This window comes from Ambystoma mexicanum, chromosome 5p (assembly GCF_040938575.1).
Source record: "Ambystoma mexicanum isolate Mex_15411 chromosome 5p, UKY_AmexF1_1, whole genome shotgun sequence".
Taxonomy (NCBI): Eukaryota; Metazoa; Chordata; class Amphibia; order Caudata; family Ambystomatidae; genus Ambystoma; species Ambystoma mexicanum.
Genome location: NC_090930.1, coordinates 902072437 through 902089349, shown reverse-complemented (window position 1 = coordinate 902089349; position 16913 = coordinate 902072437). Strand labels below are relative to the sequence as shown.

The 16913-nt window shown below is 43.8% G+C and overlaps 1 non-coding gene across 1 annotated transcript; it reads left to right on the top strand.

Annotated features, from left to right (window-relative positions):
• Positions 1-14040: 14040 nt before the first annotated feature.
• Positions 14041-14202, top strand: LOC138481824 (U1 spliceosomal RNA). Its single transcript, XR_011274433.1, has one exon. It is a non-coding gene; the product is annotated as a U1 spliceosomal RNA (small nuclear RNA).
• Positions 14203-16913: the final 2711 nt, after the last annotated feature.

Below are 16913 nucleotides of genomic sequence, written 5' to 3'. Positions count from 1 at the left end.
TGTCCTTCCAATCACTTCCCTGGCATGCAAGTACTAAACCCATCAAGAAATGCTTTACGTCCATATTCCATAAGTGGGTGCGTTCAGAATTAAGTACAATCACTATGTTTCTTTTAAGTAGCACATTGTAGGAAGCAAACAACATGTATTTGACAAGAAGGATGCAGCACACAGAAAAGTGGGTAATTTCTCACTATTACAAATAAGAAAAAAAATGCACGTGTAACAAACAGTATCTAGAAGATTTTTGTGGTTTGCTTATGGTTTGAAATCAGTACATATTATAGGGCAGCATACAGTGATGACACGTTGTAGTCATGACTTTCAGACCCACAGTATTTTGCATTCTGGTACTTGCGGTCCCTCATTTATAATGTGAACACAATAGGAATATTATACAGAAATGCAAAACTACATATCATTAAGGAAGATTGGGAATGTCTTATGGAACATGATGTTAGGGAGAATTCTCTGTTTAGGCTGAATTTCCTAACCTAGTGAGTCCCCCAGCAGCTTTGCTGGATTTCTGGAGTTTGTTTTTTCCATCCTGCCAAGAGTGAGACTCTTTTCTCCCACTCTTGGACATGTATGTGTGTAATTCCTTTTGAAATGTCAATGTGTTCGATGGGCTATGGGGTCTTTTACTCCATAGGGTCTCATATGTTTTTCTATGTGGTTTACACCGCACCCTACGTGCCGTAACACGGGGGTGCCCTAGCGGGTCCCCCACCATAGACTCCATACCCGGGGGCTGACTACTGTCTCCCCGGGCATGTAAAGTCACCATTGGCTTTACTAGACCTAAATTTACTAACAGAACTAGTACAAACCATCTTATTGTGGACGTACTAGTAGGGGTAATTCGATTACTCCTGGATCTGTTACTCAAGGGGGCACTGTCCCGTCCCCCCTCGTCGAGTTTTGGCTGGTGGCAGTGGAAACTACTTGTTATGTTCGTCCCCGAGCATAACCCTATGGGACTCGTCCCATTGTTGGAGATTGATACTTTTTCTCATTTATCTCTGACGTACCACCGATCTACTCATCTTAAATAAGTTTATCGAGTGGTATTTACTGCCAGAACTCGGTTTTTAAAATGGCGTCTGTGTTCGTCTCTGTGACTCCTAAACCAAAGGTCGAGCCCTTCGTTCCACTTTTGGCGGGCTCTGTACAGAGACCCTCCAAAGTGGTGCCATTCTGTCTGGTTTACCACAGGGGTGTAGGAGGGGGTTTAGGCACCCTGGACCGAGTTGCCTTGCCAACTCCGGTCGCACTCTGGAGTGATTGGCCCAGGTGGTGAGCCTTCCCGCTCACCACTTAGCATGTGTTGATTGACAGCTAGGCTGAATGAATGGGGGTTTTCTGCATAAAAGCAGGGCTTTTGGGACTGGATCTTGAGAAGTCGCCACAGGACCTAAGAATCTGACGAGGGTAACGCTGAGCTGACCTGCACGACGACACCTCCGGTGGAGCCCTGCGGAACCGACTCACCACTTCCCGACGACAGAGGAGATCTCCCTGCCGGAGAGTCTCTTCCCCTGACTGGTGGGAACAACCAGTCTCCTTTGCTTTTTATTCGCTTCAGGACGCGGTGGTTGAATTGCCCGTGCAGAAGCACCTCGGCAACCGGATAGCCACTACCCCTGAACCGCGACCAAAAGGTGGTGCCTTGTGACGGAGCACGCCGCGGCTGGTCTCTTCCCTGGTGGTGCACCAGACTTCATTTTCTTCGACGACGAGATCATCTCTACTCTTGGCAAAGAACCAACGTGCATCCACCACCAGGAACAACTGCCCCCGCCGGAGCTGCCCTCCACAACAAGGTACCGTGTCCGCCTGGCTTCCCTTTCGATCGGTTCGAGTGAGGTGTCTTAATCCTCTCCATTCTGTTGGGTCGCCTCCAAGCTTTTCTCATTCGTTGTTCTGAACTGGTTCAATCCACCGATAACAATTTGCAATATAGACTTGAATGCATCGCCACTAGAGACTTTTTGGGACATCGCGCCTTGCCTCTCTCCGAGTGGGCCTGGCCTCTGAACTTTACGATCTATTGTGATTCCTGCCTTCCTGCCTTGCATTTTATCCGATAGGATCGAACTGTGTTGATTTCGTAACCTGCCTACCTTTTTCTCTCCCGTCCTAACTAATATTCGAGTGTCATCTAGGTTGAGGTATACACCTCTGTCTGAAAATAAGTCGTACCAGTAGAACCTAGAGTTGTCGATATTGCTAGGGGGATTGATCGTCTACCCCGTAGAGTAATTGTGTTTGATTTGTTTGTCGTGATTTTCCTTAGTGTTTTTCATAGACATTTTGTTATAAATAAATACCTTAATATCTTTACCCTAAGCCTCGTTGCGTGTTTGCTTGTCTTGCTGTAAAGAATTGCCCTATTTTGTATACTCCACATACTGCTCAACTTTTCTTGAGAGGAGTCTGACTGCTCAGCCACAGCTACCACGTGAATCTGTGTGGTGCAGACTGCTACCAAGTGGGTTCACCGCCAACGCCTGTAGTCCTAAATCTTTTGCAGTGGTCCCAGAGGGAACTGCACAGGTTTCCGCCTAACACATGAGGCTCGAATATTGTGTTGGGAAATAGCAGAGTGTCTGAGATAATTATGTAGGTGACGAAAATATGCAGTTTTTGGTCCGCATTGGTAGCTGAGCTTCAGGAGGGTGATGTTAACGTTCATTTCTTTGCCTTGTCACTGTGCATACATTTTCCAAGGCATCGGGCCATTCTTTTGGGAATCATTTCTTGCTTGCAACAGGTGCAAGGCAAGGGAACAGGCGCCACATAAAATATTGATAAACAAGCTACCGTGCCTCTTCCGACCCATCATTGCAATAGAGCAGTGCACGCTCCACTGTTAGGCCATTTGGTGGAGCGAAAGGGATGGGCAGTAGTCCAACAAACAGCTATTGTATCAAAACTGCCAAACCAGGAACCACAGCCTCCCTCCGCTTGCTGCAAATGACAACTGACATTATTTGTGCACCTTATTACTTTTTTGTGCTGGAATCCACGTGGTATTTGCATTGATCTTAGCCACGTAGTAAATAAGGAAAATATTACCAAAGACATTTATTTTAAGCATCTTCATCGTAGTGAAAATGATTTATATGACAGGAAGACTTTTTTAGGCTTTTTTCCCGGGATTTCTTCAATAAAAAAAAAGATTCATGCATTGCTTATTTTGTGTATAATGTTATTCTGGGAGCACTTTCACTGCCAAACATAAAAAATACTTTGTTTTAAACTTAGTCTTGCAGATACTTGGAACTGACTTTTCCTAGAAAAATACCATTGTGTATTACTAATAGTGTGGCGGTGCTGCTTTGTAAATCATTGGATGTTGTTAATATCAAAGGATATTTGTACCGCACACTATCACCACCAGAGTGGTCCCCTGGTGCTCTGGCGGCTCTGAAAAAGGGAAGGAGGGGGGTGAGTTAGTGGGAATAAGCTGTAAAATTGCCAGAGAGCAGTGATGTGTTGTTGGCGGCCTGAGCCCGGTGCGTCCCTTGGCTGGGCTCGGGGTGCTTTACATTCGGTAGCCGTCGTGTGCTGTTGTGCGAGTCTATGTGTGTTTGTTTTGTTGTTCCAGTGTAGTGAAGTGTGTGCGGTTTGTTGTGTTATAGAGTTGTGGTTGTGTTTGTTTAGAGTTTGAGATGTGTATGCAAAGAGGTGAAATTGTTAGTGAATAGGTTATTGATTCATGATTGCACGCTTGGTCCAGGCTTGGCCGGCGAATCATATGTCAATCATTTAATCACATTACTATCTAGATGCAACACAGGCTAAACTTAGGAATTCCATCTAGGTGTGGCATATGCTAACAATCACATTTCTATCTAGATGCAACGCAGGTTAATATTCATAGTTCGCTTTGGGTATGGTACTAGTTAACATTGTAATGCAGGCAATATTTGTTGTCCAGCCATGAATAGGTTTGGGCTGGTTGTCACATATCTCTCTAAGAATGCATAGTGTAAGTCTGTGGCAGTCTAGGTTATGGAAAGGTAAGCTAGAGTGGCAGGAGCTTTCTGGAGTAGAGTAATTGCTCTACACCCCACCCATGCCAACACACAGTTTTTGTCGGTGTCTGGGTACTGCTGGCTTCATTGGCTTCCACTGCAGACACCCATATATATATCCCAGAGCCGCCAATGCAGGAGCCGCCCTCTGCCTCGGGGCCCCCAGCCAAGAGTTGACAGATCAAAAATAGGGAGGGGTGGACCAATAGGAGCCTGGGAGAGGTCAGGGGAGGTGGGACAAAGCAGGGGGAAGCGGCTGGAGCAGGGAGACCACGGGGGACACGCTGGGGGTGGGGGTCCCTAAAATGGTGAAAAGGGGTCAGGAGCACCCCAGAGGCACACATTTACCTGAGGCCTGGATGGAAATTGCCCAGGAACTGGTTCAGCAGCGGGCACAACCCACTGCTGCATCGGAGAGCCATTAGCAAATGGGAGGCTGGGGGAGTTCGAGGGAGGCGGGACAAAGCAGGGGGAAGCGGCAGCTGCTGCAGGGAGGCTGCAGTGGACACTCTGGGGGTCCCTAAAATGGTGAAAAGGGGTCAGGAGCACCACAGAGGCACACGCTTACCCGAGGCCTGGATGGAAATGGCCCAGGAAGCGGTTCAGCAGCGGGCTAGACCCACGCCTGCAAAGGAGTGCCGTTAGCCAATGGGAGCCTGGGAGAGGTCAGGGAAGGTGGGACAAAGCAGGGGGAAGCAGCGGCTGGAGCAGGAAGACCACGGGAGACACGCTGGGGTTGGGGGTCCCTAAGATGGTGAAAAGGGGTCAGGAGCACCCCAGAGGCACACACTTACCTGAGGCCTGGATGGAAATGCCCCAGAAACTGGTTCAGCAGCGGGCACGACCCACGGCTGCATCAGAGTGCCATTAGCAAATGGGAGGCTGGGGGAGGTCGAGGGAGGCGGGACAAAGCAGGGGAAGCGGCAGCTGCAGCAGGGAGGCTGCGGTGGACACTCTGGGGGTCCCTAAGATGGTGAAAAGGGGTCAGGAGCACCCCAGAAGCACACGCTTACCTGAAGCCTGGATGGAAATGGTCCAGGAAGCGGTTCATCAGCGGGCTAGACCCACACCTGCATCGGAGAGCCATTAGCCAATGGGAGTCTGGGAGAGGTCAAGGGAGGCAGAACAAAGCAGAGGGAAGTGGCGGCTGCAGTAGGGAGGCCACGGGGGACATGATGGGGGTGGGGGTCCCTAAAATGGTGAAAGGGGTCAGGAACACCCCAGAGGCACACGGTTACCTGAGGCCTGGATGGAAATGGCCCAGGAAACGGTTCTGCAGCGGTCTAGTCCCAAGCCTGCATCGGAGGTGCCATTAGCCAATGGGAGCCTGGGGGAGGTCGAGAGAGATGGAACAAAGCAGGGGGAAGTGGCCGCTAGAGCAGGGAGACCGTGGGGGACACGGTAGGGGTGGGGGTCCCTAAGATGGTGAAAAGGGGTCAGGAGCACCCCAGAGGCACACTCTTACCTGAGGCCTGGATGGATGCGCATCATAAAACTGCAAATCAGATTAACCATAAGTATCACTGCATGTATGGACAAATACCGCTAAAGTGTAGCAGTGTTACCTGTATGCAAATGTACCCGATACACACAGTAATTCCACAGAGGATAATTCGGACCACAAAGAGATGCCAAACGCAATTAAAATGCACCACTTAAAAGCATCTTTCTGGGAACTATAAAAAGAAGAAATAACCAGAACCCATTCATGAAAACACAATGGAAACAACATGTGTTTCATGTATTGCCCAGAGGCACATTGCATTCCCCTTTAACCTAGCGATCTACGTGGTGTAGCTGGGAGGTGTGTAAAGGCTGAACACACAGTCTAGAATAGCAAGGAACTGTCCAAAGTTGTTACCCAAGGGCACGTCTGGCCAACAATGTCTGGCCAATTACACACCCAGAACACAAAATTGACACTGCAGTACCACCCCATATAAAATCCGCCACACTCCTACTTTTTTTAATTTAACAGTGTCTTTTCAAAGCACAACTTTCATGGAAATTGAATTCATCCAGAAAACCTTTCCAAACATATTGAAAAAAGCCATGCAAGCACTTCTGTGTGAGAGCGAGAGAACATAAGGTTCCCTTCATATTCTTATATTGCAAACACATTGAAGAGCAGCTCCAATGTTGTTTTTTGTGAAGATACATGGAATCCATAATACTTCAACTAAAGCATGAGCTGCTGCAAAACTGAATTGCTTATTTCAAATGCACTAATAAAACAAGCAGATAAGCATCACCTCATCTATTGGACAGCACTCAACATAGGGAGTTTGCCACACATCAGGAACACTACAGAATTGTAAGGCAAACAGATTTTCAAAGCCCATGATCTTGGTTCTGCAGGATTGTAAATGTACAACCTAAATGCTGAAAGCCCCAGTAAATAATGGAACTCTTTACATGAAAAAGAGTGTCCTTGTTGCACCAAAACAATATATTATCTGATTCTGATTCTACAAACAGGACATATCAGTGAAGGGCAGAGTAGCATTGTATTTCATCAATAGTCATCTTGTTCCTTATAAAACACGGAACTGCATCACGGATATCCAAAAACCCAGTTTGTCAAAAATGCCCCAATGTAAGCAGTGCGTTTCATATTTTCAATAGGTGAAACATTGGTTTAATCCTTCAAGAATATACATCTAAATATAACAGTTCTACATTTATAAAAATATATAAATGCATACCGCAAGCACACAAAGGTTTGTATGTGTGACATTTTGAAAATGGGTAATAATAACCGTTTAACTGTTTGAGAAATCGGTGGCTTTGGACAATGCTGGTATTCTGTTCAGTGAAATCCCTGACAAAGTCATTACTTCAGTTTAGCCTTGTCCATTTGTACAATGGAGGGGGATTAAATGCCTCAGATGATTGGTTGGACCATCTGAGAGGGAAGATGTTGTTTCTGTTATCATGCAATGTAAAGGGTCAGATGAATGAGGCATCAGAGTTAATGAAACAGTCACCACCCATTTCATGGCAGTATTTAAAAAAAGAAAGTTTAAAATTATAGCATAGGCCGAAATGTGGTTTTTGAGCTGATGCACATCTGGCCGGTTTTCCTAATATTGGATTCAAAAAATTGTGTTTGCATCACCTTTGACATCAGTTAACAAAATACATCTGGCCACATGGTCAGTCTAATGAAAACTCAAACAAATGAGGCTCTTGTTTGGATCCATGTTTAGCATGAGTTGTCAGCAAGCGTGGCCGTGTCATCCTTTCATTAATTTGAAAGCAGACCAAATATTGCAGTTTTAGATTTCAAATAGAAAACAAACTTTCGCTTATAAAACAACCACCGTATAACAGAGAAATATGTCATGACCATGGGGATGTCCTCTATCACATGGCTCCATTTGAACTGCACACATTTAATAATTCAAATGAGAAATTTCAATAACTTCATAGAATATATGGCACATGTTAATGTAATATATCCAGACATCAGTTTCAGCCGGGGAGCCCTAAAATACATATTTCATCAATGAGCCAAACTATTTAAATGAGATATGTAATACAAATGATTGTGCATTTATGTATGTATTATTATTTATAAAGATTTTATTTATAACACCTTGCCACATTGAATTTGTATTTTGTATTTTATTGAATGTATATAGCGTTTTAATCCAAAACTATGGGCTTCAGGGCAGGCGCATGCCGCAAACAAGACAAGTACAGCATTCAAATGTGGGCGAAAAAACAGCCCCCACCGTCTCTTTCTATTTACATGCTTAGAAATTATGATTACCCCATGAAGATTGATTTGTTTATTCTCTGGGACTATCTGATTATTAGGCAAGCAAATGGAAAGATTTGACCAATCAAAAAGTGTGATGTCATCAATGAAAAAACATGGAAATCACCCATGATAAAAGCAGAAACACATAGGGAAAATTAAGCTGACTCTGCTATTGAAATCTGCCAGGTAGGTGTAAACCTGTTCCAAATGAATCCGTGCTCATCTGGGATAATATCTGGACATGTTAAGGCCTTGTCCATGAGAGAAACTGAAACAGCTTACCCTGAGTCAGACCTGTCTTTCTTAAAATAGGAGGATAGGATCAAGAGAGTCCTGCTGGATGGGAACTCCCTGGGAAAAGTTGAGAATCTCTGCTGGCGTTGCTTCCTCAAATGTAATTAGGTGTGTCCCCTAGAATCATTAACCTGCAAATTCCCTGCAGTGGGAGGGAACTGGGAAGTGCTTTATATTATGGAAAGTTAATTCCAAATAAAATACTTTGAGTAAGTATTCAGTCAAATTCTGGCTGAAAAATAGTATTTGGCTTGGCCAAATGATTTCTTGCTATTCGGCTCCAGCTAAATACTTTTCAATCTCATTTTAAAGAAAGGCAACACCACAGAGAGGCAAATTTGAATTGCAGATCTGAAAAGTGAATGGTTTCAAATTGTGTCTGAAAGCATTCGTAATCAAATATAAGAAACATGCATGCAGGTTTGTATATTGGACTAAAGTAGTGTGAGAATGAGTGAGAGGTCAGTATGGTCTGTTCCTATGAGAAATGCATATGGATAAACTTGGATTCATAACAGGTAGTGGAGGCCACTAGGGCTGAGGTAGTCAGCAATATGTAGGGCAAAGTGGTATGTCTCCACCTAACAAGTGTTTGTGAAACATCATTCTGGGAATATCTCGAGATCTCCTATAGGCCATCCAGCAAGCAAGAGGGAGTAAAGAGAGATAGGCATGACTCTGTATGGGGCATAATCAAAGATCTATGTTTTTTTTGGGGAAATTATTAGTAGGGATGAATGTTTGGAAATTAGAAGACTGCTCAACAGACAAGGCTGATCTCTCTTTGATGTCAATAGGGCTGGGGACGAGTCAGCTACACGTTAGGCAATGCAAGATGTGGCTGACATTTTCCAACCCTTCAGTGGCCTCCTAGGAGAATGTGTTTATTGTGAAAATCTTGAACCATGGTGTATGCCAGTCTTTCCCATCTGGAATGGTATGGGAGTTAATAGAAGATATCTGTGTGGCTTGAGCGTAATGGAGAACACTGTATCTATTGGTGTTGTGGACTGGAGAACAGAAGAGGGAGAGACATAGTAAAAGCCATACAGCCTTGCATCCTCATGTGAAGTGGTAAGGAAGCTGGGTAACTGAATGTGGATTGTGATTTGAGCATCTTCCCTACAGTCAAGTGCATACTTAGATCTTGCAGGTTTGGACGGATTCAGTAACATGTCAGACTTTCCTGCATGTGATTACCCATTTTCTTACCCTATTGGCCTGTCCAGGAATGCCCTCTTGCAGGTTTGGTGCATGCAGGAGGGAGTCCTTGTCGTTATAAAAAAGTAGCCAGAAGGAGTAAAATCACCACACATGTTCTATTGACTTTTGTCCTGAATGAATGGGCAGAAACTAGTTATATATTTCTGTATGAGCGGGAAGGAAGGTTTGAAATTCAACAATCCACCTGAGCTATCTTGCAACAATCAAGAGATTGCAATGTGTGAGATTTGCAATGGCATTTGCAAATTGCAGAATTCATTTTGTATATTGCAACCAAGTGTTTTGCATTCATGATTCCTGCTACTTAGAGTATCACTGGCTTTTCTCATGCAAAATGCTTCAATACATATGGTTCCTTCTTTTTTGTTAATATGTTATTTACTGGTTTGTCTGTGTTAAATAAGGTTGAGATGTTAATTAAAATAAAGAAAAACAAATGAAACAGAAGCACATTTAAAATAGTGTTACTAGTTTTATTTGAAAAAGTGTAATTTCAAAGTTTAGAACTAGATTTTTTAAATAAATCAGCTTAATATTTGGCTTTGGCTGAATAATTGACAAACAATTTGGTATTCATTTAAATACTAAACATGCTATTTGGTGCATCCCTAAATTAAATTTCACTAAGAATTGACTTCTTGTAGTAAACATTGGATTTTCTGTGCACAAAGCACAAGGCTGATAAAGCATTACAAACATAATGAGAATGAGATAGTGTTGCTTGTTAGTGTTAACTGTATCCTGCTTTAACTGCACTTAAAGTTGAGTGAGCTGTCATTCCAATATAATTCAATGCCATGTTACTGTACCTTATGTGTTGTGTAGAACTGAACGAACTCAACAAACTCATGCACAGATACACTGCACTTCTCTGTCAAATCCAATTAAATTGTTCCCAAAATGTTTAAAGTGATATAGACAGCCAGTTAGGCTGTGGCTGGAGTGTGCATGGTTTATAGCTCAATGGAGAATCGCTTGATAACTTGTGATCTGGGAAAGCCACAAATATTTAAAAGTGAATGGAGAGATACAGGGGAACTTAACCATCCTAATTCCATTCCTATATACAAGTATATCAATATATATTAATCCTCTCTCTTGATGTTGCACCTTAGGGGAAGGTCTCTGCATCTGTGAGGCCTGATTAGCAAAGTGAAGCAGGAGGAGTACTCATCTTACGATTATGAAATCATAAAATCAAAATCCTACATTCAGTGGGTGAGCCAATATCTGGTGTGTTCTAAATTGGTAGTGCTTTTTTCTTCACCCAAACCTCCATAATTAAATGCAACTCCTTGCAGCCTGTATTCAAATTACATGCACATTTTCTAGAAATCCCAACCCCCCCATCCACACTGGGGGGCATTCACTTCGATGTGGTTACATGAATGCCAGTTTTGTAAGCAACATTTCTCTGATACCAATATGTGTTTTTGATATCAAAGAAAACATAGTGATTGAATATGTTGCCATACACAAGTGAAATGCATTATTGGAACCGAAGAGAATGCTCTAATATACAGGCTGATAAGCTGCATAACTGAAGTATTTTATGGTAGAGATTTTAATTTGTAATAGTGAAAATTAATATTAAGAAACAATAATTGATTTATGGCAATTGTTTATTACAGTTAGTGAGACTGTCACAGCAGGTCAACTCTAAATGTATATGTAAGTTCTTAACATTCATATATGTTTGTGATAACTTCTTCTGCATAACGTTTTTGTTTTATTTCTATAAATGTGAGTTTCAATCATACATACAGCTTGATTCTTGTCACATAATTGTGGGGTGGGATTATATACCAGGGAACATTAAATATGAGAAATCATGAAAACATGTACTTTTGACTCGTGCAACAGATTTGGCCAACATGTTGAAGTCAATTAGGGACACAGGGACCGCTAGGCTGCAAAGTTTAATAAAGTTATTAAGAAAAAAATTAACAAGTTGCGGCCAACTTCTGATTCCTTTTCCTGTAGACAAAAGAGATACATTTTCTGCAGATCACGCAGTCCAAACTTCTGGATGGAATTGAACCCGGACACAAAGCAATAACTTGAGGTCTTTTTGTGTTTTGGGGTTTTTCTGCCCGATAGTTTTTTTAAATATTTTATGGTGAATGGAGTGCCCCCTTATCCAAAATAGAAAGCTATAGCTTGGGGTAATTGCAGAGAAATCGGGTGTTTATAAATGAAACAGCCACCATCTTTGTGATGCAAGAGACAGTCTAGATCAGGGTTGTCCAACATACGGCCCGCAGGCCACAATGCGGCCGGCCAAGCCATTTTATGTGGCTCGCAAGGCCGTATGTTGGACAACTTTTGAGTAAAAAAAATATATATTTTTTTTTTGTATTGGCACAATATTCTTTAATGGCAGCACAGATAAGTAACAAACAAGATGTTACTGTTATACGAACACTTGCACATCAACTAATGCACAAAATGTGCCAAGCGCCACTCGTCTTTACAGTCACAACCATGAACTACATCATCTTTGATGCAGCCCCGAAGAGAGCAAGGGACAACTGAGTGCACATGACCCTTCGGTGATCACCCCCACAGTTGGAACATTCATGTTTGAAGCGACAGAGGCTTGCCCTCCCACATTCGTTTTTATCATAGGGCCAGCAGTAGCCTCTTTTTGGTACCCTCATCCCAGGTGGCACAATCCCAGGTGGCTCAATGGTCTTGATAAGAGTCGGATCTGGTTTGGACATTTGCAGCCACAGGTGGGAATGTATCACTTTCCAGCTCAAGTCTGGGTGAACTTCCTTCAATCTACGGAACTGTTCATCATAGTATCGCCACCCTCCAAATGGTGATTGGTCGTGGGCCTTGCGAATGGTTTCACCATAGTCAAAAAAGCCCTTCATCTTTTCAGGTGCATCCTCAAGCAAGATGCTACCCATAATGGCAAAGCCTCTCTGCCAACGCACCAATGTCCTGCGTTGGGCTTCCTTCAAATCTATGCCACCCTTTGGAAGCAGAGTGAACATATCAAAGAACCGCACAGCTGAAACAGTCTCCCGGAGCTCTTTGGGAATATGGGCTGCCAATGGCGCAGATGAGAAAAATGAGAAAAATCCATATGTTGAACTGGTGGGGGGAGATTTTTTTTTTTAAATGTGCCTGTGCGCAAAACTGTAACTTCCTCTGGTGACCCCATAGGGTCACCAGAGGTAGTTACAGTCCTCAGCCACAAAGCGTTAATTTATTTATTTATGCAATGTGTGTCGGATATCCGACAAACATTGCAGAAATAAATAAATTCATCAAGAAGATCTTGGGACTTGATGATGAAGGAAGGAGAGACTAATTTGTATCACGGCATAGTGAGGGTTACCTCGGAAATACCGTTCATTTTCAGTGAGCGCGGGTCCACACAATTGTCCAGTACTCCCACAAACTATGAACAATGGGATTAATATAGTAGCAATTACTTTGCATTTAAATATCCCATTTCAGGCAAGTAGGACCCACCATGCAAGAGAGGAACGGGCTCCGGCCCAGAATGCCCGTTCCTCTGTTGCATGGTGCTCCGAGGGGCAAAAGGCGAGCCAAGATGAAGGGAGGAGGTGGCGACGTGAGGAGAAGAGAGTGCTGACCCGGGCGAAGGATTATGTGGACAGTTGCTGTGCAGGAGTTCCTCTCGGCGTGGGCAGCACAGCGGATTCCTGAACCCCTGATTAGCTGTGGGCCGCTGCTCAGAGGGCCATTGTGTGGAGTTACTTTCAAGATTTGTCATCTCTGGACATATGTTTAGCAGGGGTTGCGGCGGCACAGCCCCAAAAATCGTAATTATAAGGAGCTTAATACCCATGCAGCAGTGATCCCAATAATAAAAGTGAAACAGGCAAGCCCAACAGGTATAACTTATTTTCACTCTTTTGGTAGCGCAGTCTGAGGGCAGCCTATACCCTTCAGGAGAGGTGTGAGCTGATACAGTTGCAACACAAAAAACAATAGTACTATGTTCCCAAAATACCTTAGTTCTTGTCTTTCCGATCTCAGCAGAGCCAGGCTTTTCAGCATCAGACCAGAAGCATGGGTGCCTTTGGGCTAGCTGGGGTCAAGTCGGAGAGCAGCAACGATGGGCCCCAATGATGCAGTTCTGTTTGGCAGTGGTGCTGATTTGCGGGTAGAAAACGCTGGGAACAGTAGGCCGTGCCAAGTAGATGGCACTGGAAGACTCAGTGACCTCTGGGCCCGGACAACAGAATACTTGCCTTTAGCGCTGTGCAGGCTTGGCTGACACAACACGGCATATGGTTACGGCAAAGATGTCAACGCTTCAGCATTGTCATTGAGCAGAACTCTGAGATTCAGGGGTGGTGGAGCATCGAGGTCCAGGATGATTATGATGGTGTCAATGGGGCCAGCGCTGAGCAGCTCTGCTCAGGAGGGCCATGGGCCCGTGTGGGGCCGACAGGCCAGTGGGCAGACTACAACAGGCCTGCTCGAGCCATCCTGCTACTTATACAAATCTCGGGATGAGCAGGGCCTGATGGGAGAAAGGAACTGCGCTACAATCTGCTCTTCTGCTGGGCTCTGCCTGCCAGAGCTTCCCCCTACAAGCGGGACAGGCAGCACTGCAGACGCTCAGAGCTTCCAGGGGGTGGGGGGTTGGGGCTGGGTCAGGACTTGCCTTCTCACCCTGGCTTAGCGGGGCTTCCCAGAACTGACCGAACCCCTGCCCTCTGCATGCAACTCAAACTTAGCTGGCAGGGGAGAATCTGATCTCAAGGGCAGATCTCCCAGGGTGAGGCTTACCCATTGCACATCAGATTTGCTGACCCCTGCTATGTCCACAAATGCAGGATACACGACTGCATTATTTCTGGTCGTGGGGAACTGCGTTCGCGCTCTCCCCCCGATTTATTGGTAAAAGAAAGAAAAGGCAAAGTGTGCACTAGGCCTGCTAGGTTGCATACTTTAAGATTGTGCTCACATTGCGTTTCTTCAATTAGGTTCACCTTTGGGTGATCGCTTTTCCACATTTCATCTGTTGAATTGAATTATGCTTCTTTCATCACCACAGAAGTAATGTGTATTACAGAGATAAGCTGCCATATATATTGGGCACACTGCACATGCTCAGGCAGCATCAATCATGCTTTGTACAGGACAATGCTGGCCTAAATTGGGAACAGTCAGCATAGACATGTTGCTACAGAGGCATATTTTTGGGTAAAACCAGCATGACAATGTGTTACATCAGTGATAGTGCTGTCTTACACTGTGGACACATTGATCATTAAAATGTGTTGTGTTGTAAAATGTTCTTTTCTGCTGTTGGTGACATGGAAGTTTCATGTTCCCCTTTAGAACTGATTGTAAACTTATGGCTTTTTGGTCACCTTTACTGCTGTAAAATGCACTATTTCAACCCCATATTTGAAAAAAAATTCTTGGGGGGGAAATCCCCCCAAACCCTCCCTAGAACCTTGTAGCTCCCTCGCTACGGTCGGATGCCCCCACTATTTCAGAAAAATATTAACACATAGACACTGAAAGAAATCACAAGCAACTACCCTTTGATCACTGCCCATGACACCAAAAGCTATCTTTGGGACTGCATGGCTATCACTGCCTGTGATGCTATTTTGTCAAAGGTCACACAATATCGCTTTTTAATATACTGCTTTGGGTGAGGTTGTTGACTATTGGCTCGCCGGACCACTGGGTGCCAAAAAGTTAATGCTTCGGCCCCACATTCAGAAAGATTGGACAAGCCTGGTCTAGATGTATGGGGGGGATAAGAGGACACCAGGTGGAAGTTGGCAGGTGGAGAGGATCTAGGGATTGAGTATGAAACACAAAGCTTTTCTGTAGCCTCGGCTATGGACAGAATAGCAACTAATAGCTGACATTTCAAAGCAAACTACACCACAGAAACAGCGCGTGTTATGGGGAGAATGGGAGAGAACATTTTTTTGCCTTGTTCTGAATTGCATTCTGGTATTTGTATTCTCCCAGTCAAGATAGGGTGAATAATGCCATAAATGTACACTTTTAGCCTAACATACTTCTATAAGGATTTATATATTTGAGTGATAATATGGTATATGTACCTTTCAACTTATATTTATAAAGCATAGTATTGTTGCAAGCCAGACATGGAGGTGAGGAGGGGAAATGATGAGAGGGTAAGTAAGCCCCATAATGTGGCAATAGAGTTTGCGATTCTGGACACTAGTACAGTTATTTGCCCCTCATAGTGGCTGCCTTTCAGGGCACAAGTAAAGGACACATATGGATGGACAGTGTAACCTTTTTTGAGAGGGCAGCTGTAACCCTTTGTTTTTTTTTTTGGTTGGCAAGCTTGCTCATGTATTTGGCTATGAGGATTTCATTCAGGTTGTCATGTTCCCAGTGCAGACACTTACCGAGAAGACCACAAGCATTTGTTTCATATTGGGATATTGTTTTCCAGGGAATATTTCACGGTGGATTGCTGGGTTTAAAGGTTGAGCACCTTTTATACTTTGCCAGCATATTTATTGGAACATTTCCTTTCTCAGGTTATTTTTCTGGTGTTCATTAAATATTTTAATAGTCCAATTCTCTTTTGTCTTGCGCTCTTGCTTCTAAGGGAAAGGTCAATTGAACTACATTTGTATATTTCACTTTAAGATATATGTTCACTTTCTGTGCATATATTCATGGGTGCCGGCTTTTGATTTTTGATGTGGGGACAAAAATACCTGAGCATATGTTATTCTTTTCCTTTTCCATACGGCTTAAATGCGGTTAGTTTGAGTTGTGCGATGTATCACAACAGTCACCAAGAGACCAGTAATAAAACAAGGGGCTTGTAGCAAGCTGCTTAACCAAAGTGTGTGATCCTTTGCAAATAATTTAATCTCACTGCGCTTTGCCTAAAAACATTGTGAGTTCTCAAAACCTGCAATATTTTGTACATAACAATAACACTGTCAAACCAGGTCAAAATCAGTTTGTGATTGATGAACATCTTTGAGCAATGGTTTGCCAGTGTGTTTGCACCTAGAAACACTTGTGTACAGGCATGTTATAAATGGCATATCATATCATATCAAGTACAGAGTGGATGTGCTGCCCAGCCATGGCCAAAGGTCATAGCATGTGGTCTGGTAGGCTGTACCCACCAGCCAAGGCCGTAGGCCATGGCTAGTGGTCTGGTACTGTTTTAAATTGGACAGTGGGCACAGCCCAAGGCCATGGCTACTGCTCTGGTAGTGTTCTAAAATATAAAGTGGCTAAGGCCGTAGGCCATGGCCACTGACCATGTGCAGAAAAAATATATGAAATAACAAAACCCTTGAAATGCTAAGAAAACATCTTTAGTTGCAGGGGCGTTAACATGAGCAATACATTGCAACAAACCCTTTGAAATTTAAGGTCAAATCTTTGTTGCAGTGTGGTTAAGGTGAGAATTTAATGCAACAAAACCCCTGAAATTCTGCTAAAGGTACCTTAACTCAGCGCCCCTTGTTGTGCAGCCTATGATCACAATGATAATGTTGAGGTAGTCATTCTAGGTCCCAACACGGAAAAGAAGTTCACACTATGGTGTGGCTGAGTTAGATGTTGCAACTAAATAT